General features: G+C 41.0%; 1 protein-coding gene across 1 annotated transcript in view; it reads right to left on the minus strand.

The window, feature by feature from the left end:
- The window catches only part of LOC111260332 (cuticlin-1), a 75194-nt gene that overhangs the window by 52138 nt on the left and 3532 nt on the right, over positions 1–19524 (minus strand). The gene's annotated exons all lie outside the window — the stretch shown is intronic.

A 19524-nucleotide genomic window follows, 5' to 3' on the forward strand; every position in this document is an offset into this window, starting at 1 on the left:
GTTGTAACTGCTCACAGCGCCACCAAGCAGGAACGCGCATATGGGACGACTACGCAAAGACTCGAATATGTGTTACCGATTGTTGCTATATTCATAACGTAACCAAAAGTGTGATGAACAAGAGTGTGCCCTGACGTCGCAACGATTTTATGTATTGCTTTGGTATTAACGACGTTATTTTCATACGACAGCTATTTCCATGTTTATTCGATTCAAATTTACCGTTTTGGCGGAAAGCGTCTGGTTCGTGTGTAACCCAGAGATCCCTTTGATTTCTCCTAAGCGAGGTAACAAAGTCCACGAGGAAACAAAGACCGGCAGGGTGAAGAGTGAGCCGACAGTCGGACAAATTAAATCGATGAGAAAGAGGTTGACATCGGGTGACCCGTTAAGATAGCGAGCTACGTAACTTTGTTGCACAAGCAAATAACAACAACAACAACAACAACAACAACAACAATAATAATAATAATAAAAATAATATGGAAGCAGCAGAAATACATTACGTAAATTCCGTTGGTGAACTTGTCTTTCTATTATCATGTCTTCTTCCATGCCAGGCTTCTTTCATTTTCTCTATAGAAATTCTGACTAGTTCGATCTGAAACGGTCCGTAGCAGCAAACTCCACCAAAATGAGAGGCGTCCAAAAGCCAACCCATTTCTTCAAAGAAAAGCAGGAAAAATAACAGAAAATTCAATCTATGTTTTACTGCCAGACTTTTTTCTATTTTCTATAGTCATAACATAAGTTGGTGATATGTAAGTGATTTATTCAGTTCCATTTAATATCGCCATGCCCATTGGACATTTGAGTCGGAAATTGGCTCGCTTTGCTCTCGCTTTTAGATCGCAGAGACAAATGCGGGTGCACTTGTTGACTGAAACAAACACAGCAAAAATTATACGAAAACTTGCTACTTTCTATTGATCTTCTGAAACAACAATATACACATATATATATGTGTGTACGTACACATATATATCTTGTGTTCCGATATTTTTTTGTCATTGCTTTGTCAACCTGGACCGCGGTTAGGTACGCGACGTTTAAAACAACCGAAGCTGCAGCGTGAGGTGTAACGGCCCGGTCGACGAAAAAAGCCTTTTCTCAGGAGTTTACTTCATTTGAAAAACGATATCGCACGTAGCTCTAGTGGGTGACTATCGATCGGCATATTAGTACAACCCTGTTTCCGTTGGTGAACATCTAAGTGATAATTAGCTTTACTTTGGTGCTTCTTCGAAGAGCTGGAGTCTTGTAAGCTTGACGGTGACATATTTCCGGTAGATATTATATGCGGCTTGCAACTTTCGATGGATTAAGTCGCTATATATTATAAGTTCTGTAGACCATTAGTGAGTCATAAGAGTTCCAGTGCACTCGCTTTTCAAGGGAGAACATGCTTGCAACAGATATTATCGTCTTACCTGATGACATCCATCAGCATCTTTTTTTGTTTTTCTTTTTATCAGACATCGTTTCAAAAACGTACTTGCGATGATCATTCACTGTCATCGATTGACGTCTGAGGTTATCTCAGAGGACGCTAAAACTTTTTAATGGTTTCGATTTTTATTCTGTTGGCATTAGATTTATCAGCTAAATATAGGGAGGACGTATTCGTTTTAGTTTAAGAAAATGAAAAGTTATATCAAAAATCTATCTAAACGGCGACAACTGCCAGTAACTATAATCCCAACTGGATTTCCGGTCGGATTCAATAACACCAATGAGGCTAAGCCGTTAGACCGTATATATGTTCTCTCGCATTGCTCTGGAAGTTCATTTTTTATGCGTATGTCTATCCGTTTGTCTGTTGGCACATATGAGATAGGTGGCAGTCAGTCTGATTTTGATAGATTTTAATAAGATTTGCGGAATGCGTGCTAGATACCAAAACGCAGTTTTCCCCACAACGCAATTCAAACCCCCCGTTGTGATTCTCGAAAATGATTTTTTCACATATAATACTATATTTAAGGTCGAATCTACCTTAGTTATTCAACCCCAAGCCTATGACGCCCAGCTGAGTTACTATCGACAGTACGACGTTGGCTACAAGCCCTTTAACCAGACTTTTCTCTATGCCGTATAACTTATGTTGTAAAGAAAGAAAATATGATAGTGTATCCGACAAGCTTCGTGTTTAGTCAGTTAAGCTAATTTTTCTATTATGTGGAATCTAAAGGGGTCGATAGCCCCGTGTTCAACACAGATATTTTCTACACGAAAGCTGAGTTATCTCGCTAAGGAATCGAAGAAGCCCAACGCTCTATAGCACACAATAAGCGGCTTTCCGATATAATCAAGCCATTTTCTGGCGTAATCTTTGAAATTTTCCTACTGTAATATCATATAAAACTATAATGGATAGAATCACGGGGTTCCTTATGAATTGCCTGTATAGGAACTGACATTTTTTGCTGTATCGTAGGAAAGCTAAACGGCTTAAAGCGGATTAGCAGGAACTGTTTAGCATAATAGTACGTACAGGCAATATAGAGCCAAGTCGAAAGTATTATTTGAATTTTTATTAATTTTCCAGGCTAAGCCTATTTGCTTAACTTCGACCCATTTAACTTGAAGCAAAAACACGCATGCACAAAAATTAATCATATATGAACACTACTTGTCGCCTATAGGGAATTGGCTAGAAAGTGACGAAAACTCAGATTGTTTATCTAATAAGTTGCTCTTAATGCCTATCCCGTCGTCGTAGTGTGTTTTTTTTTCGTGCATTGAGCAACTGGCGCTTCCATTGATTCTTAAGATGACTCTTCGTTCGGAAGTTCGCTAACGTTTGTGGCATCAAGAAGTCCATGAAATTGATCCATTAAGCGCTTAATAAGCGATCCGTGTCGGGGGTCTGGACAGAATCAGAGGAAAACACATTTGCTTTTTAAATGACGATTGGCTGTTGCAAGTACGAGTACTTTACGAAGAGATTCCAAGTCATTGTTTATGGTACGTGCTTTACAATAAATAAAATTCCATTTTGAGCGCTGGTTTTTAAATATGGTTTCACCTGTCGGTCAAAAACTAGTTACGTAATTCTTAACGTTTTGCTTTTCTATCGGAGTTTTCAAGTACGCATGGGTGTTTATAGAGAATGAACTTGGATTCAGTTCTGCTGACGTACAGGGCGGCTCCTTCGTGCAGTTGGCATTGAAGCGCGAACCGATTACTATGATAGAAGCCATTTATCCTGTTCCTACATTGTTGGAACAGCGTGAGGGTTCGCCCGATTGCGCCGAGATGAAGATCGATATATAAGATTAAGGTCTGCCTAATGACTATCGACGATCGGTAGCAGTTCAGAAGATCTCTTTTCATCTCAGCTCCAATAGACCGATCTGATACGACTTAAGACTTCAATGTAATGATTTCTCGTAGTAGCTCACCGAATATTCTACTATCTTGATAGCCATTTTTATCTTTGGGTTTTAATATGATTACCACTGTTCCCTAGATACACAAGTTTCACATAAGTATGCAATATATTTGGTTGCGTAATCTATTGATGATAGCGATAGTAGCCATATTGATAGTTGCCGTAATATGAATAGTCTATGGTCTGTGGCTTTCTACTCACTCAGTTTAGACGTTTCATTATAGGATTTAAGATTTAACACGATAACACTGTTACAGGTTACGTTGCTGGATTAAGTGCCGCAAAACTGTTTCCTCTTGTTTAGCCGGACCTGCTTCATTTCTCTGACTTTGACAAGGCTACTTGCTTGACACCGAAGCTTTTTTTTCGCATCTTATATTTGTAAGTTGTCGAATAGGTTGGACTTCTTGCTATCTTTGTCGTTACGTCGTTATGAGCTGTTCCGTCGGAACCGCCCAATCGTCTCTGTACATTTCTATTCATCTGATTCTACAATTATTATTTTCTAGATGTTGCCACTTTTTTTTTTTCTTAGTTAGTTCTCACATTTTTTTTCTAAATACCTTTTGTTGTTTTACCTATTTGTAATACCTGACTCTTAATATGTCCTTGGTTACTTCTGAATACGCAGCTGTAAATTTCTCATTCGCTTTCTCAGGTTTATATAGCGTATATCTTAGTTGGCCACTGGCTGCTGGCCATCTTTATTTTGGCGACTGGCGTGACAGCTGCAGATCAGTTTCTTTTACTTTTTCTAAAATTTTTATTTAATTTTTTTTCTTAATTTTATTTAATAATGGAGGTTCTGGCTCAGGTGGCCCTTGTGCTTTAGACTGATTAACTACCTAGCTGAAGAGTCCCAGATAACTTTTGACGTTAAAGCCATTCGTAGTCAAGCTTCATACTACTTCTTCACACCGGTTAGCACTCACTTCAGGATTTCCTGATCTCTGATAGCTTTTGTAGAAAGTATATGGATTCAAGGCATAGATAGCGACCCCAAAAAGCTCGACCCAAACCTGAACAGAAGTTTTACGTATAACAGCCACTATCGCAAATTGTTTGATGCTTACGGTTGAGCAGGGTGGCTTGGTCCTATGACCAAAACAATTCCACAGCACAATTCCATCACAAACTGCGCCTTCCTATTTATCATGTCCATATCGTCAAAACTACGAACTTATGCGCATCCGTTAGGACTGCTAATATATCTGCGACGATTCAATAACCTATTAAGTTTTTTTGCTATTGATAATGTTGCTAACACTAGTTATATTATACCTATATGTATAAAGCACAAATACAGTAGGTACTCTGGTGAGCGTTTACCGCTTTTTGCCACTAGGTTCAGCTATGTGGTATTTACTAGTGCCATTAACGCACTCACAACCACGTACCCCTTTCCTTCCTGGCCTTTCTGTCTTGCCCTGTCCTTTTAGGCAAAGGTTATGACAGATACAGGCTAGCGCCTGTTGTTTCATTTTGCATCCTTTTTTGTCAGTTACGCTTGTAATTTCTACCCGGAACGACAAATGGCCAATAGCTTTGTCTTCGACCACCCAGTTGCAGTAATATTATTTTTCAAGAAAAATTGATCCTTTGGCAATTGCAGCCTGATTCATACATTTATTGACTTACCTCTTTCCAGTGATTCGGGTTTCGTTTAGGTTATTCAAGCCGGTGTAATTATGATTTATGCTAGACAAAGGAGGTGCTAGTACATCAGTTGGCAAGATGCTGAAGATGAACGAGATTTTCACGGTCTTCCCAGTGGGGCCCAATGTTTTTTCTGCTTTGTAGCCGTACAGTGTAACGGTACTGCTCATCTTTAGGAACAAAGCCTCATTATGACCGTTTGAGCAGTCGACAATGCAACTAGATTTCTTAAAACAAACCAATACAGACCGCCGCTCTCAGTATCAAAAGTATCGCTTAGCTTCGTCCTCCCTAATCCTTTGAGCAGCAGGTGTATAAGCAGATTGCTACTGCACTGCAAATCTCGCCGGCTTGAGCGTTTTTTGAAGCTACCTTTAGACCCACCTGTTAATGAACTTCATTCCGTTCGCCTGGACAAATAGTATTCGTTCGTCGTCTATGTCAAGGTCTATTGGTCTTCTATTGGGGATTGTTGATTTCGGCCACTAGACGCTGTTTATCTGCTCCTCTCATACTTCCCGGTCCCCGATGACAGTCGCAATGATTATATTATCTCGCCTTGTTGAGTCATGTATGAAACGAGCTCAAGTCTAGCCATAGCGTATTGATCTAACCATAGTATAGTTAAGTAGTAGCATGTTCGATAGCTGCAACCACCGAACTATATTTCATTGTGGTGCGTTTCCTCGAGATTTATCTTTACTTCGAAACACTTAAATAGAATAAAATTAGTCCGGTACACGTATCTGTAGAAATATCTGTGTGTGTGTATATGACACAATTCAATTTCGTAAAAGCTGCCCGTAAGCCCTGTAGGATACTGGCCGGTTGTTTCTAAAACGAACGGTTCTTGCTTCAGCTGAGTCTGCACGCTGCCCGACAAGACGCGGCTTTATTCTATCGAGAGTTCACTGGTACGTCTTTTCTGTTCGGTCATTATAAATACGTTAACATATATATTTTGACTTCATTGGACATCATCAAGTAGTTCACACTCTGCAGTAACAGAAGATGGACACGGCATGAAAAGTTTGAGTTAACCTCAGAAGTAGCAGAAAACCAGCAGAATCGGGATGATTAGGTATAGGATGGACGTTTCACCAACAAGCTACTCGCCCCGTGTAAATGAATTGTCTTTATGAAAGGCGTCACCGTTCAAGATGGTCAGTACAAAGAGCTTCATGTGGATTCTTCAATCGGACACTGAAACGTCTCTCACGATTCGTAAAAACACCGTCTATATGTTGGTTTCTCGATGCGTTTCGAGCACTAAACAAAGAGGCCAAGATGGATGTCATGCCTTTTGCGCTAGATGGGTTCGCTCCACAGATTAACGAGGGAACAGATCGCGTGCTGAAGACCGTCTGCGATGGTGTACTTGCATTCCCTAGAAATTGAAGGATGTAACACTCTTTTGTCACAAAGTCGACTAGCTGCCCGTTGACGCTGTCCAACAAGCACGAGAATTGACGGACGGCGTCGACTAACGAAAAACCGATGTTTCAACACTGGAGTTAGAGTAACCTGGCCTAGTAATATTTCTAGATATAGAAACGTGAAGACAAATTTCGACAAGCTTCATACACATTGTTAACTAGTTTAGCCTAGGGCGACAGATAAATCGCTCTTTTTTTTTCAGTGCGACAAAGCAGATCTGAAGTCCAAACGTTAGGCTAACTATGTTACTGCTGAGATCTAGACGAAGTTCAAACCTCACAGCAGATGACAAGAAGCATGACTTTGTAGGATCGGAACCTTGAAAATAATAGACTTCCATCCTTTGTCGTACAAAAGAAGTCCATTCGGCCTATTCGATTTATAAATAACACAAGTTGGCAAATGCGAGCGTTAAGGTTAGCTAGGGACCCTTAGGAATTAATAAATTGAAATAGTTCAAAGGTGCAACAAACATATTAGTCTAGAAATTCACAAAATTATGAAATTACTGCGGTCTGATTGTTATACTCAAGTTGGAAAAGTTGCACAGATGAACTTCACGTTCAATTTAGCGAGTATTATTCCCGCTTACTTTGTATAATGACAAACAACAACAATGTTACTGTTTAGCTTTATGTATCACCAAACATCTAACGTGAACTCCGCTTCACCCTGTGATGGAGCCCGTACCGATCAGCCCCATTATTACGAGTCCATTATTACGCTATAAGCTCATAGAACATACGAGACGTAAAATCAAATGGATTCATGTAAATTATAACCTTTACCAAAAAATAACAGCACCACGTAATTGGAGGGGTTTTAAGTGCTTTATCATAGTAAATTAGGTAAAGAGCTATGCTGCCGCGGTAGTTTGAATCCCAGCGCTGGCGAAAATTATCACCATATTTTATTATCACGCAAATAAGAAATAAATGGATTTGAGGAAATCAAGCTATTATTACCCCGGTCAATAGCAGATGCTTGTATGGCTGCTATGTCGTTTCATAAGCCCAAAGAATCCCAAAAATAGGTCCAGCAGAACCCAAATGCGTTAAATTCTCAATGGATTAAGCCCTTGATGCTGCCCCTAAAAATGTTAAAAATAATAACCGAAAGTGATAAATGAATTAATTACCCACATATACTCAAATATATACATACATTTACATATCTTAATAATAGAAAATAACAGTGATTTTAAAACACGGTTAACTGTGATCACTTTCGACCAGATACTTTATCTATAATTTACGTGATTGCACTACGGTATTATCTCGTTATGAAGATGGAATTGTTACATAAACGAACTAATCGGTATGATGACAAAGCGAGCTGACGGGATCATCCGGATTAGCAAGTAGAACTTAGAAAACAGTATTTTTTAGTTAAAGCATAACGGTACGCTTTCGTAAGCAGTGTTTTTTTTATGGCAAATTTCTACTGTCAAAAATTTTCCCCCTAAACCTTTGCGAATTTAATTGGCCGTCTCGTGCTGTCAAAACAATGCCTTAGGCACCATTCGTCCGCCATATGAACAACACCATACTAGAAATGGCTCGTTTTGTATTGTTCCAGTTAGTAAAGCATTACATACGGTCAGTCGAAATAGATAATGTCGGACTTAAAGGTCTGCCTTAGCTGATGATTACAAGGGGGCCTCAAAGGAGCCTTACGGTTAGAAGTATTAAACTGTTAGCATTATATATTACAAGGACAAGTATAGTATCAATAGTAAACTCTATGTAACTGTTGCGCTTATCCAACGATTCGAATATGTAAGGGGTATCAACGCAGCGAGCCCTACGCAATACTATGATTCTTGGTTAAAAAGGTTATCATTACAGAATAGTCATCTTTTTTCCTTTTTATCAACACCAACGAAACATCTCCTCATTCTTCAATAAAGAAGAGTGCAGTATAATGAGTGAAATGCTATATATAAACGGAATCAGTCAGATGATTATGTTCGGCATCGTCTTTGTTAGAGGAGAAGAGGAGTGTCTATCAATACCATAAGATTGACGCGCAACTAAAACGGACGGTAAGGTTGATATGACCAATAAGGGATCAATCGAATTTATATCATCATTTAAGGTGTCACGATCTTCTTCTTATGCACGCCGCGCTATTTAAACTAATTTTAGCCTGAATAGCCGAGTGAGCTAGTTTAACGCTGCGGTAATAAAGTAATGTGCTCCGCTTCTTCTTCTATCCTTCATTCTGCATTCAGCAAACGATGTTTAACTAAGTGCTCCCTTTGGTAGTTAGTTCAAATAGTATATCTACAGGTTTTCAGGAGAGGCCCAGAAGAGCCTGGAAGCCCCTTATCCTTTAAACTATAAAATGCCACAGTACACATAAATCGACGCTATCCATTTAATGCACTTGGATGGATAACGTTTTTCCTCATGAAGAATATAATTCGTGTTTCGAAGCGAGTTAGCGCTCTATGGAGAAGTTTGGCGTGATAGAGGGGCATCCTTGAAGACTACTGAAGCCGATTCGATCTCCTGTACTCGAAAAAGTTCTAACGCTTTATGTGACTGTGTCCGAAATACGTAGTGATCAGCAAAATTTAATGTTAGTTGCGGCTATCAAAGATGTAATGATTCTTCTTTCTACAAATAGTTGATTGAATTCGATTTATTTTCTAGGGAGGCTTTAATTACGTGACTAGTTGTCCGTAGCCGCTAACATAATGCTTATTGTATAGTTTGGACTATTGGAAAGGATTTTTCTTCGTTTGACGTCAGTGTTTTGTTTGTCGTCTTTTTTCTGGTTGGCGGCCGCGCCTTTCCCTTGTATCTATTGTGCGGATCAGTCTGATGCGTGCAGTGGTGACACACTTTGTGTCGGCTCGAAATTAGACCGGCATCTTCCGCAGCCGTCCATGATATTGCGTCGTTCTCCTATTATTACTACCACTACCACTACAACAGCAGCAGCAGCAGCAGCAGCAACAGCAACAACAATATTACTTCACCACTGACTATTCTGGCACCTGCTTTTGCACGAAACGTTTCTATCGCCTGCTTGTCGTCTTCCAGCTGCTACCTCGCAAATTCGAACCTGCGATCACAATGGCAACAATAACAGCGGCCACTGCGGCTAACGGCAATGCTCGCATTATGCGCAATGGCCGCACAGCAGGGGAAGACATGGAGATAACATGAGAGAAAGACGGGGACCCAGATGCACGGACAAGATCAGGGGAGTAACCCGACAATAGAACAGCGAGCAGGAGTACGGGAATGCTGCGTTCATGCCATACGTCATGAGCGAGCGAGCGAACGAACGAAAGAACGATCTACAACGGCGACGGTGACGTATGGAAGAACGACAACAGCTGCGGCAGCAGTCACCGCTACAAAGTACACGAGACTAAACTGGTTCACGAACACTCAAGATGGCGAGTCGATGACTAACCTAGTCGAACAACGACCATCAAAATGGCGACTGTTTCTACTGGCCGACAAGCCAACGATTAACAGATACGGCCGACCTACATGGCCCTGAACGATAAAAACCATCCTCTGCCAAAGACCATTCGGAGGAGGCCCATTACGTAAAGAACCTCGAGTAGGGACTGCTAGTTCCGCGGTCGCATTGAATATGACCCCAAACAATGATTTCTGCTAGTGCACCTGCTGCAGTTGGTAATCGATGACTTTGGTTATAAAAGAATTGATTATAGTGACAGAGCAGCGTCTTTTTTCGCTGCGTGCACCCACCGCTAGTTGAATCCTGAAGAGGATGTAACAACCATGATATTAATAATAAATATCCACAATAAGGGCAAGCGTAAGTATGAGTTGGATAGTGAAGACTACGAAAGTAATCGAGGAGGAAACAACAATGGATACGTTGAAGCGCTCACAATTACTGATATTCAATAATTTTTCCCAACAGGATTCAAATGGAAAACAAAGTGGCAATACATTGAAAAGAATGGAAAAATCCAGGTGCATGTGCTGGGTCTTCAAAGCATATTCTTCTAGTGGGCCCGGCAATCGAAAGTCAGCTTGCTCATGAGAAATAGATGCGCTGGCACCAAATCAATCAGACGATGAAATGATACTGGGATGACAAAGAGAATCCAAGCGTTCTATGGCTAGCCAAATTATACTCGAAAGCCACTGGATTTTTTGGCTTTTACCGTCGTTCAGTAAATGTCACGAATGGACTGTTCTATAATAAAAAACGTCCTTGATTGCCTTACTAGCGCTACAGCTACCCTCTATAATCTCTACCATGCCCGATATCAACACATGGTCAATGGCTTCACGTTTGAGACAAAAAACATTATTACAGGTCGTTTTTGAAAGGTTATCATGCAAAATAATAACGCAAAGCGATCTGACTTTTGTCTCTTTTTTTACTTATGCCCATAATAATAGCCTCATGTCGAGAGCAGACTCTCTATACCATACGGCATTCCTTTATATCTAATGAGTGTTTCTGATAGGATTTAAGGTAGCGCCCCTTCTAGTCTCAAAGTGTCAACCTTGCCTATATCTTACCTAAGGCCTAGAAGAAGTTAGCAAATAATACATATGTAAAAGCTGCTAAGAATTTAGCAAAAACACTAAGCTTTGCCAAATTTTATAGTCAACAATAGGCCTAGCAAATCGAAACAGACTATTTCTCGCTCGGTTAATATCTAGGCGGTTTGTATATACCAGTTTGCGAGTTCAATCTAGTTACGTACCTCCTCTTGGCTTCAGGTAGGGTTTGCGGAAATTTTCGAATTTGGCTCTAAATAATAGTTGGACAGGAACACAGTATAATGCAGTTGATGTAGGTGTAGCTGTCAATAAGGGCTGCCATTTCACTGATTCAGCTGCTGGAAGCGGTAAATGCCGCCGCAACATCAGCGGCAATAGCAGTATGACTATCATTGTGGTAATCTCTATAAGAATCATCATTAAATAGAACGCTACAGATAAAATCAAATGAGACTCAAACAAACGAGGCCGCCACCGCCGAAAACGCAGGTACTTTTTCGAGGCGACTTCAATTAGCTTTGAAAGAGAACATGACGATGGCCTCAGTTACGTGATGCCATCTGAACCCGAATGAAGCCCGAAATGATATTGTTCGGGTTCGCTGGAGCAGAGTACGTCATATTGACTGCAGGCAAGTGGACGATACTGGCTGTGTCTATCCGGTCATTTACGGCCAGTATTGACACGTTTAGATATTTATGATCTCGCGCACAAAACTTCGCTATCTTCATCACCTGCATCTTGGAGACTTCTAAAAATTTCGACAATACTTTCAACAGTGGTTTCAAGATTTATTGACCTAGCTACCCGAAAGCTTCTCTGCCCCCCAGGATCACGGCTTAATGTACGTTTATGTTTTTATGAAGCATAACCATTACACGCACGTTGCACACTAATTCAGACAAATATAGGGGCAAAAAAGTGTAATAAAATATAAATAATTACTGCTGCTTAATGCTAATCAGTGGTAACTGTGTCAAGCACAAACGCTACTGTTACAGAAAAATAGCAAGATAACGTTCTTTTACCTATTCCTGTTTGTAAACTTCAATGCCTTGCGCCTACATACAGCGCTCTGCTTAATTGTTTAATACGAATAGCTAGCATGTTCTGATACCAGGAATATATCTCGTATAAGCTCAGATACTGAGATATACCCTTTTGAAATTAGTTTTTACCTCTAATAAGTCTTGGAAACGATCAGATACAGGCAAATGAGTTTAATAAAATAGCTTTTTTTGGGCTATCTACTGCCATAAAAATTGACTCCGATTGATTAGAACTCTATGTGGACGTTCATCATAGAGCATTAACATGACCAGTTTAAAAATACTTATTGAAATGTTTTACCCTTCTTTTTTAGTTCTCTAGGACACCTTGTATAGATAATATATCACAAGGTCGATAATGATTGTTTGTTTGTATCTCACCTGGCCTGCCATATTCGCATACTTGAAAGTTTAAAAACAAAAATATAGGCTTCTAATGCCTCTTCCAGTGTCATTTGAACAGGATGTTTTTCTAGTTGTTTCATTGAACTTCTAAATAGCATCCAACCGATTAACCTTAGCTATTTTAAGAAACGCAGAAATAGGATAAATCTAGATTTGAAGGGGTCAGCTCTGAGCGATTCTGTTTCTTTTACGCGCTGTACAAGTTTGTACATGCTAAATGTTCGCCTTAAATTTTGTCCACTTACCAATTATAATTCCAGCGGTATTTTATAAACACTATGGGGTACCTTTTTGTAATGATGATACATGGCTCACTTTAACCAACTACCGAGTTCGTGAACATCATCATGCATGAAACTGTTATTCCTTCAAATTCATTTTAACTGATTGTGTATACACTTCATTTACCGTCAAGAATTCAGATTTCGAATGAAGACCCATAGCCTGCATCGTAATATTTCAATATTAACGAACGAACGAACGAACGAACGAACCGGCAATCCTCGGCACAATCCTCATTTAATTATGTTTTTTTCCACTGGGCGCGTGCTTGCATGCGTGTGTGTGTGTGTGTGTGAGCGTGTGTCTGTCTGATGCGGGGTTTGCGAACTGAAGTCGTATAAACGCGTGTTTTTGTTTTTACTTCTCAGTGGAAGACTGTTATTCTGTATTTGCCTTTCCAGTTTTAAATGTTTACGCCGCAAGCCATGTGCGAGTGTGTGTGTGTGCCCTTAGATGCATAAGTACATTGTAAATTTTATAACTATACAAAAGTTTATTTCGAACGGCAATTACAACGAATGTGGTGCCCTCTTTCACCCAGAAAAACAAATATGGGGACTATTTGTGCATATGTATATGTCAGCGTAATCTGATGTACTATTTATCGAAACGCAGGTGTGAACATGCAGCGGTTCTCAGTGGGGCTCCTTTACGGACACGGTCACAAGGACTCACGCATGATGATAAATTTAGTAAAGGCTGCTTAAGATAACAGCATCTCTTTATGATCCTTTTACTTTTTTGCTATTCAACTCCCGCTCAATGATCTATTTTCTCTATAAAACACGATCTATGTTCACAGTCCATGGTGAGTGTTCTGAGAAACATATGATCCAGAACAACGACAGCCAAAAGTAAGGTAAGGCGCCATCTTGGCAAGGACGCTCGCTTTGTTTTGAACAATCACACATTGTAGTATAACTAATTCCTTTTGACTTAGCAGCAACTGGGCGGAAAGCGCCCGCCACCCTTATAATGAGCCCATTCTATATTTATACTATATATCTGGTGTGCGCTCGATAACCCGTCAACCATGTAAAAGACCAAAGCAAACGTTTCTTCCCTAATATCTTGCAGCGTTAGATTGGTAACACATGTCTTGCGTTTGAACACCTTAGGTAATGATGAAGCCATTCACTGACGAGTCATGCGCGACGAAAGAGAGAGTGGTACCCATCGCTATCGGTCAGACTTCAGTTACGTGTAGATAACATGTAACTGAAGTAAACTGATTGGCCGATTCAAACGCTCAAGACGTTGAAGAACATATGTATTTGCATTAAAAATCTCAAATAAATTAGACGTTTCGGCTTTTTGCCATTAATTCATTTTCGGGATACTTGCGGCCAGCTGGTTCCACTCCATCCGTTCGGAAAAATCGGCGCTTTACCATGTGTTCATTGTTGACGAAGACTTCCTTTAGTAGTGGCAACAATCTCCTGTTGATCCTTCCCTAGTGATATTTTTTTCCTTCAATCAAAATTATTGCGAGCGATTTTTCCACGTGATAGACAAAGTATTCCATCGTGACTTTATTCGTTGATAAAGCACTTCAAGTTATTGCTAATTATCAGCCGCAGTATTAATAGTTGCAGTTGTAGCGGACTCTACCTGGGCAAACGTTCTGTTAGAAGTTGTTCTTCCTTGCTTGCCTGTCCTCTTGTCAAGATGCGTTGGCCTTCTGTTCCAATGACGATTGTGGGGGGACGGCCGCCCTTGATGATAGGGCCATGCCATGGTGACGAAAGATAAATTTAAAAGCCACCATATGCTGCATATAGCATGACCAACGTATTATGTACATCTGCTACACTCTGTGACTTTTTCGGGAGAAATCAGCAGTTATTTAGGTGGTAGTACATTTCTATTTGTGCAACTATCATACTACACTAAATATCAGCCAGCGATAATATTGGTTAGATTAGTTTATTTAAGAAGCAGTCACTTTTAGCGTGGTAGAGTTATACCGTCTATTAGATACCTCGTGACAGCTCCGCACTGGCGTAAATAGTGCGAAATCGTCCATTTCTATCGTGTGTGATTTCTTTGCACCAACAACAGTTAGTGGAACCAGACTTCATTTTGATTCAGTCGCGAGCAGGAACCTCTCAAAGGCGTATGGTATTATATCAGTATTGTTTTTTTTTCCGAATCTTTACTGGTTTCATCGCGTACGTTTATTTGATTCCGTGAGAATTTTTTTCCCTTTGATTTGCTTCGTTCTCTTACGTTTTGGGTTTGCGTGTAGTTATTACAGCCATAGAATAGGACGCATGAACCTTTGATCTTTCTAAATTGCGATCTGCATAAAACTCAGCCGAGTGTTAATCGAATGTGAACTGTTTGTATAAAATAAGCACGACAAACATTCTCGAAACGAGTGAATCAAGTGCTTTTACTTTATTTATTGATATGTAGAAGCTGGTTGCTATCGATCAAGGGTCTCAGCCATCAGATGGTTGTACGGCTACGTTTCTCTACAGTGTAGTGTCCGATTTATGGCACCTGTACAACGGTACACAGAGGCACTTATTGTGGGCCGCGTTTTTAATTTAACCTTTTGTGCATAGTCCGTCCTTGAGTATTATGCTCTGTATCGCCGTTAGGCGCTGCACCAGAACGCTGGCCCTCGGCGCCGTGCGTTTGTCTATGGCCGGATTCGAACCTAGACCATAACTTGTCCCTAAGCTTAGCAGGCAAAGACGTTACGGACACATGGTTTAATTATTCTATATTACATGAGCTTTCCTGTGCTTTAAGCTTTACTTCCTTTTGATATCTGGGAGGCGTGTTGTGGAAACCCCTATTCCTGTGCCAGTTTCTATACCCCGTCTATGATCAAACTTACGACGAAGTGAGTTCTCCGGCTTCGAACAGTAAATGTCAAGTACACAACCTTCCCTTGCCAACTATGACAGCTGCGACCAGGGCTGTCATTGGTCGACTGGAGAGCTGTTTCAGTTATAATCCCTTGTTGCAACTGGACATTGCATTGGGTACGATCGCCGGCAGACATCACTGTAGCAGATGCTGCCAATCCGGCCAGCGGCTTCCTCCAGCATGACTGATGCGCATGTCATATGTGTGTACAGCTGGTTAAAGCGCCGGTCCGAAAAACGGCAAGATGAACAAGAGTGACGATTTACTTTCGTGCTAATATTGAAAATCGCTGGCGCTTGAAAAGGTGCCACAGATCCATATATATATATGTTACACTTCTCTGAAAGCCTGCTTCTTCGTGTCGTCATCCATGCATCAAAGAGAGAAGGACCCGTCCCTCATAAGCCATCGCGAGCTGATCAGACACCAGTAGCGGCAATGTTCGTGCTGCTGCTGCTGTCGCATCATTATTAGTCTAGTTGGGGGTATCGTCACGTGGTGGACGCATAGTTGAGCGCGGGGCACTTGTGGTATTGATGATGATGATAGCTGCGGTAGTTGGGATGCTATTTGAACACGCGGATAACCGGCAGATAGGAACGTAGCTCCTTTATGAGGTGCCTGCCTGCCTGCCTGCCTGCCTACCTAGATCATTGTAATTGTTCGTCTTCGATATATCGATTGCTCTGTTACGACTGACATACGTGATCGCTGCAGAATCGAAGCGTGGCTATTTACGTCGCTGTGCGTGTTGCCGGAGGAGCGAGATTTACCTCAGACAACATAAAAAATGTACCATAAGCACAATGTTGTGGGTACCTCCTGTTCCAACAACGATTCTGTGCACTTCAATGGCCATTTAGATGCGACTGGAGCTACGAAACACCAATCTACATGCAATGAGATATCGTTACAACGCGGAGGATCAATGAGGTACGTTGGAAAATAAGCCGATAACCTCTGCTATGTGCATTCACAAGTTAAAAAAAAAACCGAAAGTGCTAAATGTGTATTTTTTTCTTTTCATAAAAGTGGAAAATATATTTTTTACTTATGGGTTAGCATGCCTGCTATCTTCCTTCTGCGCGTACGAGTGCTTCAAGGCCAAATGCAGGACATTCTGATCCTGACAGACATTAACGAGTTCTCTCCATCGCGCAGCAACCATTCCATTGGGATTAAGTTGTCGATGCACAAGGCCATATCCGTAGTTTCTGTCCCTGTTACTGAAGAAGTCACGTTCTGCAATGTAAGTGTTGCCTTTTCACTGCGCTATTTCCGTCGCCTATGAAAATTATCCATTGTGCTGTTCCAACCAGCTACTGCAGTCGTGACAAATGTCGATTTGGCTACAGCGTGCAGTTTTAGCTATTCGCGAATGAATCCCGGACCAAGTGTAAGGACTCGCCAGAAATCTGTGCATAGCTGATTCATTTATTTTTACTACTGATCCTCTCTGGCTCTTATCGTCCACCGTTGTCCAGATATACCAACTTTCCAGACCAGTTCTTGCTACGGGGCCGCTTTTAGCACAACCGCTACAAGGAAGGCGAAAACGGTTGAGTGTTTAGGGCGCGTCCAGCTTCGTGCGAGCAACTGTGATTGCGGCATTGGCGTACTGACTCCTTTGAACGACTACTTCCGGTCTCTCCTGACAGACCTAGCATCCATCCACCCGAACCGCAAGAGCCTACAAACAAAGACGGAGTGATAGTAGATACGGGACTCACGAAACAGCTTTGTAGAATCGAACGATAGTGATATACTGTTGACAACTAGCACAATAAGATGGCGACTGGGCTTTGTAACTACAGCCCTACTGCCTACCTCTGTTGGCCTCTGGCCTCTCTCTAACTTTACAGATCGTCATCGAAATTATTGATTTTCAGATGAAACGGTGAAAAGGTAAACGTTTAGAGACGATTATCAGTAATTCTAGTGTTGCTGCTACTGATTCTACTGAAACTTCCGTTGATTATTGGTAAGAGTAAATTATTTTCCACGAAACTATTTCGGCTAACGGTGGGCGACTGTAACGATTAGTTAGTTGTGTAATTCTGATTGATCGAATCTGGTTCATACAGTAACAGCTGGGCAAAGGCCCTCACGAAGCGTTGACCGAAATTGCCATGATCATCTCCATCCAGTCACTGCTGTGGGAGTCATGACCTGCGCGACTCTGCTACTGCGAATTGAAGTCAGCGGGGCAGAAATGAAGGTGTGCCGAAGCATGGCGGCCGCTCAACCCGAAGTGGCGAGCAACAGAGACGGCGACAGCTGCACTGGCCAGGAAGGGAATCAAGTAAAGTGAAAAAAAGAAGAAGTCGAGCTGACCGACAGCTGCTTAGCCCCTGTGTAATATAAATGGATAGGCAGATGGGGAAAAAGGTATAGCGGGCGATGGATCGGCGACCATTCCGACAGTCGATCGGTCGGTCGGTCGGTCGGTCGAGCCAAGGTCGGTCGCATTCTCATGTCGAATGCTTTCCCGACAACTTCGTAGTTGCCACCGATTTCAGGGGCCGTCAGCTGCTTGCTAACCCTATTGCTATGTTAGCAATAATAATGACAACAATGATAATACAATGTATGCTCCGACATTTTTCTGACGGCGCTTTAAGTTACTAACTAGCCATTTTTTCGCCACTGCCCCTATTGCTGCCAGCAGAGAGCCAGTCAATTCTGTCACAGAAATTGCTCTACTATTAGGCTAGATAATAATAGTAATATCATATGATATTAATAAACGTCTGTTTCTACAGTGATCAGTTTAAGCTGAGCGGTGAAGGTTGTAAATTACCTAAACAATATCTGAAATTAGGTATTGCCAGGTTACGGTGAAATATACGGGAAAGCCATATATTATTCATAGTTACATACGTAGCTTTTTCTGAAATTACAGTTGTATCTATGCTCTCTTAGCCATTCTACGACTCTCGTGTCATTTTTTGCTCCTGTTAGCTTCATCTGCCACCCACATTTAGTCTATCACAAGTGCCCTAATTAATTAGTGCAATTAATTAACAAATGTTGCTATTCTTGACCTGCCGTCACGTCTCCAATACATGTATGTTTGGAAATTACAGACAGATACGTGGTATCTCATAATCATTGTTTAGCTTAGCTTAGGAAACCTTCTATTATATTAAGCCATATCCTGACATAGTAAATCACTGTACCGTTCAAATAATATCTACGATAAATCAATTTATTCAAATCTAATGTGATACAGATTGTACTATTTTTGCAATTATTTTTGTTCAATCTTCGTTAGAAGTTAGATTTAATGGCGGGTTCCCCGCGAGCGCGGGTGAGCGGCGTGAGCCCCACAGTAAAGGGTCAGTAAAATAATCATCATAATAACAGTATTAGGCAAATTTAGGGTACGAGGTTCACATCACATTTGCGTGTATGCATCCATTTCGTGACATTTACGTGCCACTTATTTTTGTTGGGAAGGACGTCGACTGCTGAGCTAACAGTTGATTTTCATATATAATAGACAAAAGCATATATATGTGTAGAGAGAGAGAGAGAGAGAGAGAGAGAGAGAGAGAGAAGTAAATGAAACTGTTTTAAACTGTTCCATCTATTTTTGCTTTTAGCTTTTAATCGGACGGGCGCAGTTTGCCTAGTAAATACGCATAAAGTTGGCGCTGTTTTCAAAATGGTGAATGTCGAACCTTTTTTCGAAATTATTCTGTCGTAGGTAATAGTAGTGATATAATTTACATAGGCAAAATGTAGCAATCATGAAGGTATGCTACAATCACCGATGACGACGTGTTCAGTCCTGACAGCTCGATGAGATAGCAAGTCGGCTTTTACAGACTTGCATTTACCAACAACGATCAACATATTTTTCTGGAGCTTCTTCGAAAATTTCCAGCTGTTATTCTAGATTTGATATATA

The sequence above is a fragment of the Varroa jacobsoni genome, unplaced genomic scaffold (genome assembly GCF_002532875.2).
Source record: "Varroa jacobsoni isolate VJ856 unplaced genomic scaffold, vjacob_1.0 scaffold_429, whole genome shotgun sequence".
Classification (NCBI taxonomy): domain Eukaryota; kingdom Metazoa; phylum Arthropoda; class Arachnida; order Mesostigmata; family Varroidae; genus Varroa; species Varroa jacobsoni.